We start from the raw sequence: 14,152 nt of genomic DNA, 5'->3' as shown, positions 1-14,152 counted from the left end.
TATCTATCTATCTATTTATTTGTTTGTTTATTTTGCGGGGCAATGAGGGTTAAGTGACCTTGCCCAGGGTCACACAGCTAGTAAGTGTCAAGTGTCTGAGGTCAAATTTGAACTCAGGACCTCCTGAATCCAGGGTCCAGTGCTTTATCCCACAGCACCCACCTAGCTGCCCCTTCCCTTTTAACTTTTGAGGATACCAGCATCTTCTAGTCTTCCAGGCGTTATAATGTATCTGTCCTCAAATCCTCACTGTTGCTCATCCCCCATATCCAATCTTGCCTATGCCTGCCAATTTTCACCTTTGTGACATCTCTCACGTGCCCCCTACCTGGCCCTCCTTCCTTGTTCCTTGTACAAGACCCCTAGATTCCCAGACTCCAGGCATTTCCACTGGCTGTCGCCCATGCTTGGAATGTTCTCCCTCCTCCTCTCTGCCCCCTGGCCATCCCTGGCTTCCTGCAAGTCCCAACCAAAAATCTCATGTTTTACCAGGAACCATCTTCTAATGTTTCTTAATTTTTAGTGCCCTTCCTCTTCTATCGAATAGTTTTTCTGCTTCATCTTGTATAGAGAATTTTATATATATATATATATATTTTTTTTCTTTTGGGTGTGTGTGGTGTGTGAGGCAATTGGGTTTAAGTGACTTGCCTAAGGGTCACACAACTAGTAAGTGTTTGTTTCTGAGGCTGGATTTTGAACTCAGGTCCCTCCTGACTCCAGGGCCCAGTGCTCTATCCACTGCGCCACCTAGCCTGCCTCTCTATATTTTTGTTTGCATGTTGTCTCCCTCTTTAGATTGGGAAGCTCCTTAAGGGCACAGTGGTCCTTTTGCCTTTCTTTGTATTTTTGTGCTCAAAACACTGCCTGGCACATAGTGGACACTAAGAAATTTTTTTTTTGACTGACCGCCCAGTTTTTTACTTTTTTAAAACTCTGAATTTTCCTACATGAGCTCTTATTAAATCAGGGCACACCTGTATATATAAAGTATTTAGTCAATATTTGTATATCACTGATGAGGCAAAATACTAATTAAAAGCACAGGATTCGGAATCTAAATAAGGCTCTGAAAATGCAGAGTGACTCCTGAGCTCCCTTTTCATTGTAATCCTCTTGTGGTCTTTGGTATCAACTATATATAATTAAAATGGTCATAACTGAGGGGAAAAGCTCACAGGAGTCTGACGGTTTTTCAGAGAATTTTATTAGTCGTGTGTTAATTGAACCGATTGTTTGATTCCATGGATTTCAAGAGGTTTGTTAATCATCTTTCTTCGAGCACTGAGAATGCTTCAGTGACCTCAGTCAGAGTCCCTTAAAATGCCTTTTATTGTCCTGTACTCTCTCATTGCTACATCTTTAAAAAAGCTTCTCCATGACAGGAATGGATCCTATTCCCTTCTGAGTTTGCATATCTGCCAATTGAATCCTTCTCTTTCTTCAAGGACTAACGTAAATCCTAATTCACCCAGAAGCCCTCCCTGATTTCCTCCCTCCCCCTGTGCCCCAAGCTGACAGTGATCTCTTCTTCTTAGCTGATTTTCAGTTGGTTTGTAGAGAAGTGGTTCTGTAAGGGTGTCCTGTTGGATGTTCTATCCTATCCTTAATAGCTGTGGTTTGCCATCGACTCATTTATATCAGATTTCCCTCAAATCATGACTTTTCTTTCTTTCTTTCTTTTTTTTTTTTGGTAAGGCAATTGGAGTTAAGTGACTTGCCTAGGGTCACACAGCTAGTAAGTGTTAAGTGTCTGAGTCCAGATTTGAACTCAGGTCCTCCTGAATCCAGGGCTGGTGTTCTATCCACTGTGCCACCTAGCTGACCCAAATCATGACTTTTCTTTTTTTTTTTTCTTTTTTTAGGCAATGGGGGTTAAGTGACTTGCACATGGTCACACAGCTAGTAAGTGTCAAGCGTCTGAGGCCGGATTTGAACTCAGGTACTCCTGAATCCAGGGCCGGTGCTTTAACCACTGCGCCATCTAACTGCCCCCCAAATCATGACTTTTCAATCCATTTCTCTTTCAAACACACAGGGAGGCAGTGTGATGGAAAGAAGGCAGCGTGGTGTGGCAGAAGGAGAAATGCATCTAGACCCCAAAGACTGGGTCTTATATCACAAACCTAATGTTAATTGACTGTGTACTTTCAGCCTCATTTCCTCCATCATTAAAACGAGAGGTCTAGACTAGATGGCTTCTCAGATCTTAGCTAGCCCTAAAATTCCATGACCATAGGTGAAGGAATCAGTTGTTTTGAGGCAATATGGTATGGTGGAAAGAGTGTGGGAATTGGAGTCTGAGAAGACAGGTTTGAATCTCAGCGCCGAGATTTACCATCCTGCTGTGGGCCTTTTTTTTTTTTCTAAACTGTAAAATGTGTGTGTGTGTGTGTGTGTGTGTGTGTGTGTGTGTGTGTGTGAGAGAGAGAGAGAGAGAACCAGCTGATTCCAAAGGTCTGTTCCAGTTCTAAATCCTATGTAGCATTGGACTTCATCATTGTACTTGACATGATCTCATTTGTCCTAGAATTATTGATGAAGGGGCAGCTAGGTGGCGCAGTGGATAGATCACCGGCCCTGGATTCAGGAGGACCTGAGTTCAAATCCAGTCTTAGACACTTGACACTTACTAGCTGTGTGACCCTGGGCAAGTCACTTAACCCCAATTGCCTCACTAAAGAAAAAAAGAAAAAAAAGTGAAAAGAATTATTGATGAAATGTCTTCTCTATTCCCATAGCATCACACAAAGAAAATGGAGGGAACCTTGGAGATCATCTAGTCCAAGATTCTCATTTTACACATGAGGGGACTGAGGCCTATGGAGGATAAGTGACTGGTCCAAGGTTATGTATTTAGTACATGGCAATACTGTCATATTGTTACCACAATTCAAGGCTCCAAAGTCAGCGTTCTTTGTATTTTAATGATATTACTCCTCTTACTAGATTTTAAGCTCTTTGAAGACAGATTCTCTTCCATTTCTTTGTATCCTTAGCACCTAATAACAGCACTTACACATTTTAAGCACTTCTTAATATGATATTAGTTCAAATACAGGCCACATCCCACTCCCCACTCCTCAGATCTGGCTAACATAAATCTCCAGAGTGGATGATAATTTGTCTTGCGTATTGGGTTATAATACATACATATATGACCTATCTATCTATGTCTTGGTATAAGAGAAATGTTTCCTCTTTGAATTCATGTGGTACATTACTGCTGCTGAAATAAACCTACCACAGTACAGAAATTGAAGAGATAAAAATACCTGGATTTTTATTATGCTTAAATACAGGTTCAGGGGGTAGAAAAATAACCTTGAACCAAGATTATAATTCTAACAAGGCTCCTTACAGATGAAATTAAATAAGATAGAGAATTCATTCTTTTACATATTGCAATCTCATACATCCTCTTAAGTCATAACAGTTAAAAGAAGAAAAACCCTAACCCTAACCCTCATGCTCCCTTCATGTCATTAAAGTTGAACAAAGAGGGGCTGATAGGTGGCACAGTAGATAAAGCACCAGCCCTGGATTCCCAAGGACCCGAGTTCAAATCCAGCCTCAGACACTTGACACTTACTAGCTATTATGACCCTGGGCAAGTCACTTAACCCTCATTGCCCCGCCCCCCCCAAAAGATTGCATACTTCATCCATATTGTGAGGTCAATCCAATATAATTTTAGTCTAATATCTAGAGGGAAGTAGAAAGACACTGGTGTAAGGGAAAGAGCATGTCACTGACTAGGTGATTCACTTATTCAAAAACCCATTAGTGGTTCTTCATTGCCTGTAGGATAAAATAGAAATTCTTTATCTTTCCATATAAGGCCCTCTACAGATTGACTCTCATATATCTTTCTTGGGTGGGGAAGTGGATAGAGCACAAGACTCGAAGTCAGGAAGAAAGACCTGAGTTTGAACCCTGTCTTAGACATTCCCTAGCCATGAGATCCTGGGAAAGTTTCTTTATCTCTCTGTGACTCAGTTTCCTCACCTGTAAAATGGAGATAATGATAGCACCTTCCTCATAGGTATATGAGGTTCAAACGAGTTAATATGTATAAATCTATATAAATGCCAGCTACTGCTTACCTTCCTTCACAAACTCTACTGAGATAGGGTACCCTGGTGAGGCTTCAATAAATGCTGGAGGACTAAAGGAGATAAAGGATAGAGACCCTGAAATACAATGGATATAGCTTAGAAAGAGTTTGCGGCTTTAATAGATCAGCTGAATATGAGGAGTATAGGGAAAAAATGAATTTGCCTCAAGGGCACAGAATGCATTTGTACTTTTGTTCCTAGCTACTCATCCTCATAAAGCTCCCACAAGGAGTCTGGCAAGTAATCACTCTAAGTAAGACAGGTAAAAATCACCTAGAGAATTAGCTTTGAGTCTGGAAGGATTGTTGAACTAGAGAGGCTTGACCTCTCCTGCCTCCTGGCTAGAGATAACAAATTTCAGAGTAGAGACTTAGATGGAGTGGAGGAGAAGGGGCTTCTGCCAATCCTGGGTTAAGGGTTGTTGCCCTAGCTAAAAGAGAAGAGCAGCGCTTCAGCCAGCTAAAAAGAGCTTTGTTACACTTGAGCTGAAGAGAGCACAATGCCACCCAGCTAAGCCGGTGGTGAAAGACACTGCAGCTGCCCTTCAGAGATGAAGTCCAAAAAGTAAAGAGACTGAGCCTTGTGAAAAGCTCCTTGGCTGACTGACCTACCTGGCTCAGTAGAGGTAGTCAAGTAGTCTGCCCAGCCCCCCAGCAGCTGTCAAGAAGCAGAGAGGTTTGCCTAGTCCTGTCTGACAGCAGCTTTCCAGTGGCTAAATGAGCTGCCCAACCAAGCCCTGCAGCTGGCATATCCAGAGGCTGAATAACTTGTCTGGTCTATCCCAGATGTGAACCTACAACGGAGCAAGCCGGGAAGAGTCATCCGTCCAGTGTAGAGTCAGCTCCTGCTATGCTGTGGGAAGAGTAAACACAGCTGAGCAGAAGAGTGACTTCACCACCAACACTATACCCTGCACCAAACTTCAGAAGGATGCTCTGGAGAAAGAGAGAACATCAAGATCCTCTAGTTCCAGAATTGTGAATTGCCTTAGCCAAGTCGGTCTGTTTCCTACAGCTGAGCCAAAAGGCACATCAAACTTTAAGTTCCTATCTACTCTTCCCTCCATAGAAGCTTGTGTATACTTATAGGAGAGTGATGGAATTTTGGATTTGGGGAAATGCTTTATAACTCACTCTTGTTGACATATCATTTGAGTAAGTGCCTTCACCAAGGAACTAAAATATCTGTTGCCTGATTGTTAAAGGGTTCATGAGTAGATCTTAGAATAGCCCACCCACAAGATTATCCCTAGAATGCTGTGAACCCTCTAAGGACCCAAACTTCCAATGCTAATGCAAGCTGATAGAGGGAGCTCAGAGGGGCTGTTACGCTATGAACTCACTAAATTGGACTACTAAAATCTTTTCTCTGAACTCAAAACTCCACTTGCTATTTCCATGTTCTTGTACAAGTCATACCCTTCTGACTGAAATACGTGCCCTCCCCCCCTCCCCTTTAGGATTTTTGCCTTTCTTTAAGACATAGCTCAGAAGTATAAAATGATATCTCAGGGTTATTTTAATTTGCATGTCTCTAATCAATAATGCTTTAGAACAATTTTCTCATATGACTATAAATTGCCGCCCTCTTGTGAGAAATTTTCATGATCCCTTCGGGTATTAGTTCCTTGTCCTTGTACCGTCTTCATTTGTAATACAAGTCTAGCCACCAGCAGATTGTAAATTTCCTTGTGGGCAGGTAGTTAGTATTTATTTTTATCTTTGTAGAGCAGCAGTGTCAAACTCAAATAGAAGCATGGAACCACATAAGTATCCCTGTGGGTGTAGATTTGTTTTAAATTGTAAATATTATTATGGGACAGCTTTGAGGTGCAGTGGATAAAGCACCAGCCCCTGGATTCAGGAGGACCTGAGTTCAATCCAGCCCTCAGACACTTGACACTTACTAGCTGTGTGACCCTAGGCAAGTCACTTAACCCTCATTGCCCTTCCCCCCAAAATGTAATATTATCTACATATTTTTGTATTTTCATTTATTTTGTGAAATACTTCCCAATTACATTTTAATCTGGTTTGGCTGTGTCCTGACATGTCCTGGATAGTGGAGAACTTTCACCAAATGCAAATATCAAACCCTTCTGTAATTTAGGCTTTGGAAGAGCTGTCTGAGGCATTGAGGTGAGTCACTTACTTGCCCAGGATCATACAGCCAATATGTGTCAGACCCAGTTTAGAGACCCATTCTCTATCCCTTAGGTCTCTCTGCCTTTCATTCACCTTGCACGTAGCAATGGAGAACTACAGTAGCCTACGGTGGCAGGCAGAGCAAAGCAGGCTAGCACAAAGGGATCATGGCAGAGACTAGTGACAGGTGACTTCTGTTGAGGGCTGCTGATAGCATGAGCTACAGACTTAGCAACATAGAAACGCAAAAAAGACTGTTATAGGGAAAGAGCTATTTGTCACGCTGTTTCATAAGGCTGGAATGCTGTTCCTCTCCTCTACAGGCCAACTCAAACATCACTTCTTTCAGGAAGCCTCTCCTGATTGTCTCCAGTCATTAGTGATATTCTCTCTTGGCCATTATTCTATAATATTCTGAAAATAGAATTTTGACCTGCAAGGAACCTTAGAGTCCAACCTTTTCATTTTTACATAAGAAAAAATTGAGTGTCAAAGAGGAGAAGTGACTTGAAAGCCTTGGTGAATTTTATACTATTTCCTTTACTGGTTGGTTGCATAGCTGAACAAACAAATCTTCCAAGTAATTTTCTTCCCCACAAGAGCAAAAAAGCTTTTCTTAGCAGATAATAAGGTGATATTGGGACAGCCTGCAGGTCTATTATGCTTATCATTTAACATTGTCGATTATAGTTATCTATGCCTGTGACCTTTCCTTTTCTATTAAACTATGAGTGGAGGATGAAAGCTATGTCTGATGGAAACTTTGCATTGCATTAACCAGTATAGCGCTCTGCACAGAGCAGGAGAATGAGTGAATGCATGGAATGAATAAATCAGGAAGTTACTAAGGTTTCTCAATTTGTGGATGAGGCACTGGAAAGGTTTCACCTTTTGAAGATTCTTCCTATTAGGAAGGGAAACTACATTTATAGTCTAACTAAAACCTGGAATTTCTCTTCTGTGGTAACTAAGTCACTGCTTAGCTTTTCTTTTTAAAAAATATAAATGTTTTATTTTTCCCCAATTACATGTAAAATAAATTTTTAACATTCATTTAAAAAACTTTGAGTTCCAAATTCTTTTCCCCTCTCCTACCCCCTCGCCATTGAGAAGGCAAGCAATTTGATATAGGGTATTACATGTATAGTTACGCAAAATTATTTCCACATTAGTCATGTTATAAAAAGAAACAAAAAAGCAAACCCCAAGAAAAATAAAGTAAAAAAAAACCCAGTATATTTCATTCTGTATTCAGATTTCACCAGTTCTTTCTCTAGAGATGGATAGCATTTTTCATCATAAGTCCTTCAGACTTGTCTTGGGTTATTGTATTGATGAGAATACTGCTTAGTTCTTCTGATTGAGTGGAAAACACCCTTCATACCAAGAGTTTAGATCTGAAAAAAAAAAAAAGATAAGGTAAGAAAATGTCCACTAGATGGAGCTAGAACACTTCTCTTTTTTTAGGGGGTTAAAAAAAAGACCTTGAAACTGATTTCCACAGACTGAATCATTCCCTCTGTCTGCCAGATAGTCCTGGGAAAATGCGGGAAGATGGTCAAATGACCACACTTAACCATCCTCCCACCTCTTCTGGTTCACTCCTAAATCCATTTGTCATATTCACACAAAACTCCAGTTCCACATCACTGTTTTACCCCAGTCCATTACTTTGGCTTCATGCATTTCCTCTTCAGTCTTGACCTTTTAGTCGATCAGTACAATTATACACTGTTTTCCATCTCTGATCCTTGGTCCCATCCATCTTCATATGCTGCCAGCCAACTCCAGCTCAGCATAGCCCCCTCATCTTACCTGACTTCTCTGCTAAAGGTCTACATAGAGATACTGGACAAAGGCTGCTAGAGGAAGTCACCCCCACCCCACCCCCCAGTGTAGACCTGGGCCCACTACACATTCATGTTCTCTAATCTCACCTGGGGCCTCACTGCAAGACTTTTATTCTCCTTATTGACTTTTACTCTGCTCCTCTAAGTATCTCTTCCAAAGTTTCTCTTCCCTTCCTTAAAGTCTCTAATGTCTCTTCATACCCTCTTTCTCAAACAGATGTTCTTATCTTTTACTTCACTGAGGAAATAACTCTATTCATTATGAACTACCTTCTTCCACCCTGCTCTATACCCTGTTTTTCCTCCCTCATCCCCTATCTATTTATTTGTCCTTTTCTTCCTTTACTCTTTTCTTCTGAAGAAGTGGTGACTTTTCTCTTTGCCAGTCCAACCCTCTGTATCTATTGTCCCTCTAACCTATCCTCTCCTATTTCCTCTGAAAACTTTCTCAATTGGTTATTTCTCCCCTCTTTTACTATCAAACTCCATCCACGCGCCCTTTCTGGCTTCCTATAACAACATTCAGGACCGCTCCACTCTTTAAAAACCTTCATGAGGTATTTGCCATCCTCTCAAGCTAACATTCTATCTCTCTTCCTTTATAGTGACAGGCATTTTACTCATGGCCTTCTACTTTCTCATCACTCCACTTCTTCTCAGTCCCTTGTAATGTGTCCTTTTGATGCTACCACTTTACCTAAAACCCATCTACCCAAGGTCACCATATCTCCCTTATTCCTCAATGGAATGGCCTCTTCTTAATCCTCAATCTTTTTACCCTCTCTGAAAGCCAACTAGCAAGAGACTAATTTACAGCATCTAGATGCTGAGCAAACATGTGCCAATTTCACCGACATGTATAGGAAAATCATTATGCTTGCTTGAGGTCTGGACCATAGTTGAAACCCTGCTCCTTGGCATGGAAAATGGCATTGTGCACACAATTAGATGTCCTTGGTTCCACTTTTATTCAGTGATACCCCACAAGATCCACAGCTGCCCAATCCTAGTATAAGGGATGCTATGCATTGAGCAGGGGTCTATATTAGATGACATCTCTTCCAACTAATAGTTTTACAATTCCTAGTCTTTTTTGAAGAAAATATAGGACACCAGGGAGAGTACCCACAAAGATCTCCTCTTCATTGATTAGTTGGGTGGAATTGTTTAAATGATTTGGCAGGCCGATGATGAGAAGGGCATGCTGGGCACATGGTGATTCTTTGGTACAAGTTTGAAAGGTATGAGTTGAATGTACGGTTGACGTGACTTCGAAAAGTGACCTTGAGATGAGTGGAGGAAATGGGCTTTGGAATTTTTGCAGTGAAGGTAGTCCTGGACCCCTGGTGAAAGGTTTTAGAACAGAAGTAGCCCCACTCTTCAGTGAGGCTAAAAGGATTAAAATGCAGTTGGGAAATATTTAAGAAAATAAATAAAAATACAATAGAACCAAAGATAATGTTAATATGTGGTTTTTCTAAGTCCATATGTAGCCAGCAGGGAGCCTTATATTGAGGTTTAGTGACCCCATTTCTATTTGAATTTAACATCACTGCTTTAGAGCTCAGGTTAGAGGAAAATGAGAAGTTGCTTCACAGGGAAATGGAAAACCCTGAGAGCCAACACAACATCAACCTAAACTTGGGCTTACTAACCTATATAGAATTTCTATTCCCAGCCATTAAACAGGATACGAATATCATTCTCAGGGTTTTGGGGGAGGAATAAACTAAGTCAGGTCTGCAAGATCCTGGTGCTTATGAATTAAACCAAACCCAAAATTTACAAATAATCCATAGTACAACCTATTAGTAAGAAGGAACCAACTTGCAAGATAAAATACTAGCTAAGCCATTTCCAATACAATGCTACATGGGACAAAACTTTCTCCTGCCTTGGACTTGGAAACCTAATTTCCTTATTTAACTATTTTGTGAGAGATTTATTTCTCAATGCCTTTGGACTTGTAAGACTTTTTGAGCTAATGCGGCAGCCATTTCTGGTATGTTGTTCCATAAGAGACATTTCTAGTACATGAGAAAAGATGTTTCTGTTTTATAAATGGAATTCAGAGTGGTGTTCACAAAGGACTGGTAGTGTTAGACTTCTGAGAGGCAGGTCTGTGCAGTTACTTACCTTCTTATTAGGTGTACCTGATTCCCCTGGGGGTTAGACCACTGTCAGTGTCTTCAGGAACCTGTCTGTTACTGCAGTTATACTGAGGGTGCTATAAGTGAGCCTACAGAAGATGGGCATATAACCTAACACTTTTATGCAACGACAAGAAGCAGCAATTTTATCCACCTGTGAAATAGTCTATAGAATGAGTGTGTGTGTGTATCAGGAAAGCAACTTGTCTAAGGACCATTTTTAAAAAATCACATTTTTATGGTTTTGAATCCAGCAGACACCAAATAAAATTGACATTTTAATATACAGAATAGAACAGAAAAAGAAGATTGTATATGAGACTAAGAATCTCTGTTATGTATAGTTTGCTTCTATTTTTATATATATAATAAATTCAACATATAACTTTCAAAACTGTCCTAACTGTGATTCTTCTTAGACTTCCTTCTTCTGCTATGTTTTTTGTAAAAAACAAAAACCACAACAAAAACAATTTTGATGACTATTTATCTTCCTCCCTCTTTTCCCTCCTTCTTTCCCTCCCTCCTTCTTCCCTCCCTCCCTCTCTCCCTTCCTTCTCTCTTTTTATTTTTCTTCCTCCCACCTCTTTCTTTTCTTTTCCTTCCTTCCTTCCTTCCTTCCTTCCTTCCTTCCTTCCTTCCTTCCTTCCTTCCTTCCTTCCTTCCTTCCTTCCTTCCTTCCTTCCTCCCTCCCTCCCTCCCTCCCTCCCTCTCTCTCTCCCTTCCTTCCTTTCTTTCTTTCTTTCTTTCTTTCTTTCTTTCTTTCTTTCTTTCTTTCTTTCTTTCTTTCTTTCTTTCTTTCTTTCTTTCTTTCTTTCTTTCTCTCCTCTCCTCTCCTCTCTCTTTCTTTCCTTCCTTCCTTCCCTTTCTTTTTTGTACATTATATATATATTATTGTATAAATTGTTCACTTAGTTCTGCTCATTCATTCTACCTGAGTTCATAAGTCTTTTCAAGTTTCTCAGAAATTGTCCCCTTCATCATTTGTGACATTGCAATAATATTCCATTAATTCATATACCCTAATTTATTCAGCCATTTTCCAGTTGATGGACTCACTCCTTACTTTCTAGATTGTGGATATAACAAAAGTATTTCTGTATATATGGGTCCTTTCCTTTGGTCTCTTTGGGAGCATAGGTTTAGTGGTAGTATTGCTAGGTCAAAATTTAGTGACTTTTGAGCCATAGCTTCAAACTGTTTTTCAGAATGGCTATACCATCCAGGGCTATTTCTATCTGAATTCCATCAAACAATATGAGAAGAATGATTTTTATATAACAACTTATACAAGAATAACAACTTCCAAATTATGTAGAATGAAAAGATCTCAAAATTTTGAGGCCACGTAGGAGAAGCCAAACTGTAACCATTTGGAGATAGGAAGATGTACTAACCATCCTTGTCATCCTTTCCAATGTGGGATCATTCTGGATGTCCTGCATCAACTAACTAGCAGTTCTAGCCTGACTGAGCCACGTATATCTTCCTGTGCTTCTTGATTTCTACAGATCCATAGTTATGCCACTTTGATGTCTTGAACCTTTGAGAAGCTGTAGCAGAGAAGATAAGTATTAGGTTTTTGTTGTTTCTTTGTTTTCTTTAAAAAAACACACACATGTTATTTCCTTTTTAAAAGAAATTTAATTTTTGTTGAGATGTCTTTGATTTTTACATTGCTTGGATTTGCTCCTGTATTCTTTTCTTATCCCCCTCACAGAGAGCCATCTCTTATAACAAAGGATTAAAAAACAACAACAAGAGCAAAGGAAAAGGTTAAGAAGAGAAAAAATGCAGAAAATAGACCCCCCTAACATTATATGTAATGTTTCCCACATATAGACCCCCATCCCTATGGAGGAGTGAGAGGAGAGAAGTTTTCACATATTTCTTTGAAGCCAAGCTTGTTTTTCCACATTACTTCTATTATCTGATTTAGGTAGGAGACATTTGCTCTCCTTTTAGATATACTCTATGAATAATCAGGGTTGCTATCAGTAATGTGCTGAGTTGGAAAGACATTTGAGAAATGAGAAAATCCCTTCCAGCTTTGATATCCTATACTCTAAGACTATAAACCAATAATACAAATCATCCAGGCTGAAAAAAATATGGTCTTTTCTAAATGTTAATGTTAATTTTTTTTAGCTAGATGTAACCCAGACATTTGTTTCAAGTCTCTAACTTTGCCTGTATTGACACCATATGCCTAGCCCTTTCCTCCATCCTAATGGATGTTAAACCCTTGGCTTAAAGCAAGATAAGATTTAAATATATCAGTGCACAAAGGAATAGTTTCCCAGTTGTGGGATAGCAATTGAAATTATCTAGGAGGGGACTAAATCCAGGATCTAAAGAAAAGCAAAGAAGAGTGTAGTAATCCTACTGGCCTTCAGGCAAACTGATGTTGTTGAGCAGTTTTTCCGGACAGACATTAATTCACATCTCTTGACAATGGACCTAACCATTGACTTGTGCCCAATTTGGAACATCTTGCATGAAATTAGTTTTGTAGTCACACTGTTTGGTACAGGGTTACTAATTACTGCCTGTTATCTATAAACAGCAGGGGGATGGGGGAGCCAAGGACCTAACAAACATTAAATGACAACAGGATTTGGTCTGTGAGTCGAGAAGAATTAGGAAGGGAGGCAACATTTTTCTTTGCGGCCATCTTCCTTTCCTTTCTGTTCCAATTCTCCTCTCTTACTTCATAGTTCTCTGACATCCTTTCCCTTTCCTCCTCCTCCTCTAATGGATTCTCATGTTTTGCTACTTTAACTTTGACAGTTTATGTCTGACATGCTGGGTAATAGCAGTGTCAGGTATGATTTATGGAGGGTGTTCTCACATTTCAAACTCAAGGTATAGAAATAGCTCCTCCCTGAGCAATCTTCTACAACACTCTGATTCCTCAGCAGGTTTCAGGCTAGTGGATTTATAAATGTTCAGGTTTTAACAGCTGGGACTAAGCACATAACTGAAGAAGATGGTGTGATGAAGAGGTTTTAAAGGTGATTTGGAAAAACAAAACAAACAAAATTTAACATTACTTTTAGTTTAGAGTCTGAAATACAGACACCACTTGTTTTATTTGTTGAGTAATCATCCAATTTCTGGATTCTCCTGGTTTTTTTTTTCTCTTTTGTGGCCTGCTGCCACTGGGCAGAATAAAAAGAAACAGAGTTTTATTAGTGTCAATAGTTATAATACTGTACACTAAAAGGGTGAAATATTGGCTACAGTAGAGTTTGGGGTTATTTATAGATTTCATGTATAATTATTTAAGCTGGCATGGTTATTCTTATCTTCAAAAGGATCTGCTTTATGTTGTACTATCATCTCTCACATTTGATTTTCTCATCTGTCCAATAGGCATAATAATAGCATAGGGACATGGGGATCAAATGGAATAATAAATGTAAAGTACTTTATGACTCATAAGGTTCAATATAAAGGCTAGTTATTAATAATAATAGTAAGCATTTATTAAGCTGGTGGTGCAAAGAAAGGCAAAAACCAGTTGCTGCTCTCAAGGATCTCAGAGTTGAATTTCTCAGTTGTCATTGAAAAAGTCACAGTCAAAAAACCACTTTAAAAAGTAGGAGGGACTATCTTTACATGTAATGGAAAAAATAAAATATCTCATAAAAAAAAAAAGTAGGAGGGGCAGGGGAGCTAAGATGTCAGATTAGAAGCAGTAACTCAGTTGAACTCTCCCAAAATTCCCCTCCAAACAACTTTAAAATAACACCTAAAATCAAATTTCAGAGGGATAGAACCAGAAAAATCTCAAAGTGAGACATTTTTCTGGCCTAAGAAAACTTAGGAGGCTTGAAAGAAAGATTGTGACACACCATGGTGAAGGCCTGTCCGCACACGGAGGCAGT

The 14,152-nt window shown here is 39.6% G+C and overlaps 1 pseudogene; it reads right to left on the bottom strand.

The window, feature by feature from the left end:
• Nucleotides 1-4,799: 4,799 nt before the first annotated feature.
• Nucleotides 4,800-14,152, bottom strand: part of LOC122738320 — a 94,064-nt pseudogene continuing 84,711 nt past the window's right edge.

This window comes from Dromiciops gliroides, chromosome 2 (assembly GCF_019393635.1).
Source record: "Dromiciops gliroides isolate mDroGli1 chromosome 2, mDroGli1.pri, whole genome shotgun sequence".
NCBI classification, from domain to species: Eukaryota; Metazoa; Chordata; class Mammalia; order Microbiotheria; family Microbiotheriidae; genus Dromiciops; species Dromiciops gliroides.
Note: the sequence above shows the minus strand (reverse complement) of the source record. Positions and strands in the feature narration are given on the sequence as shown.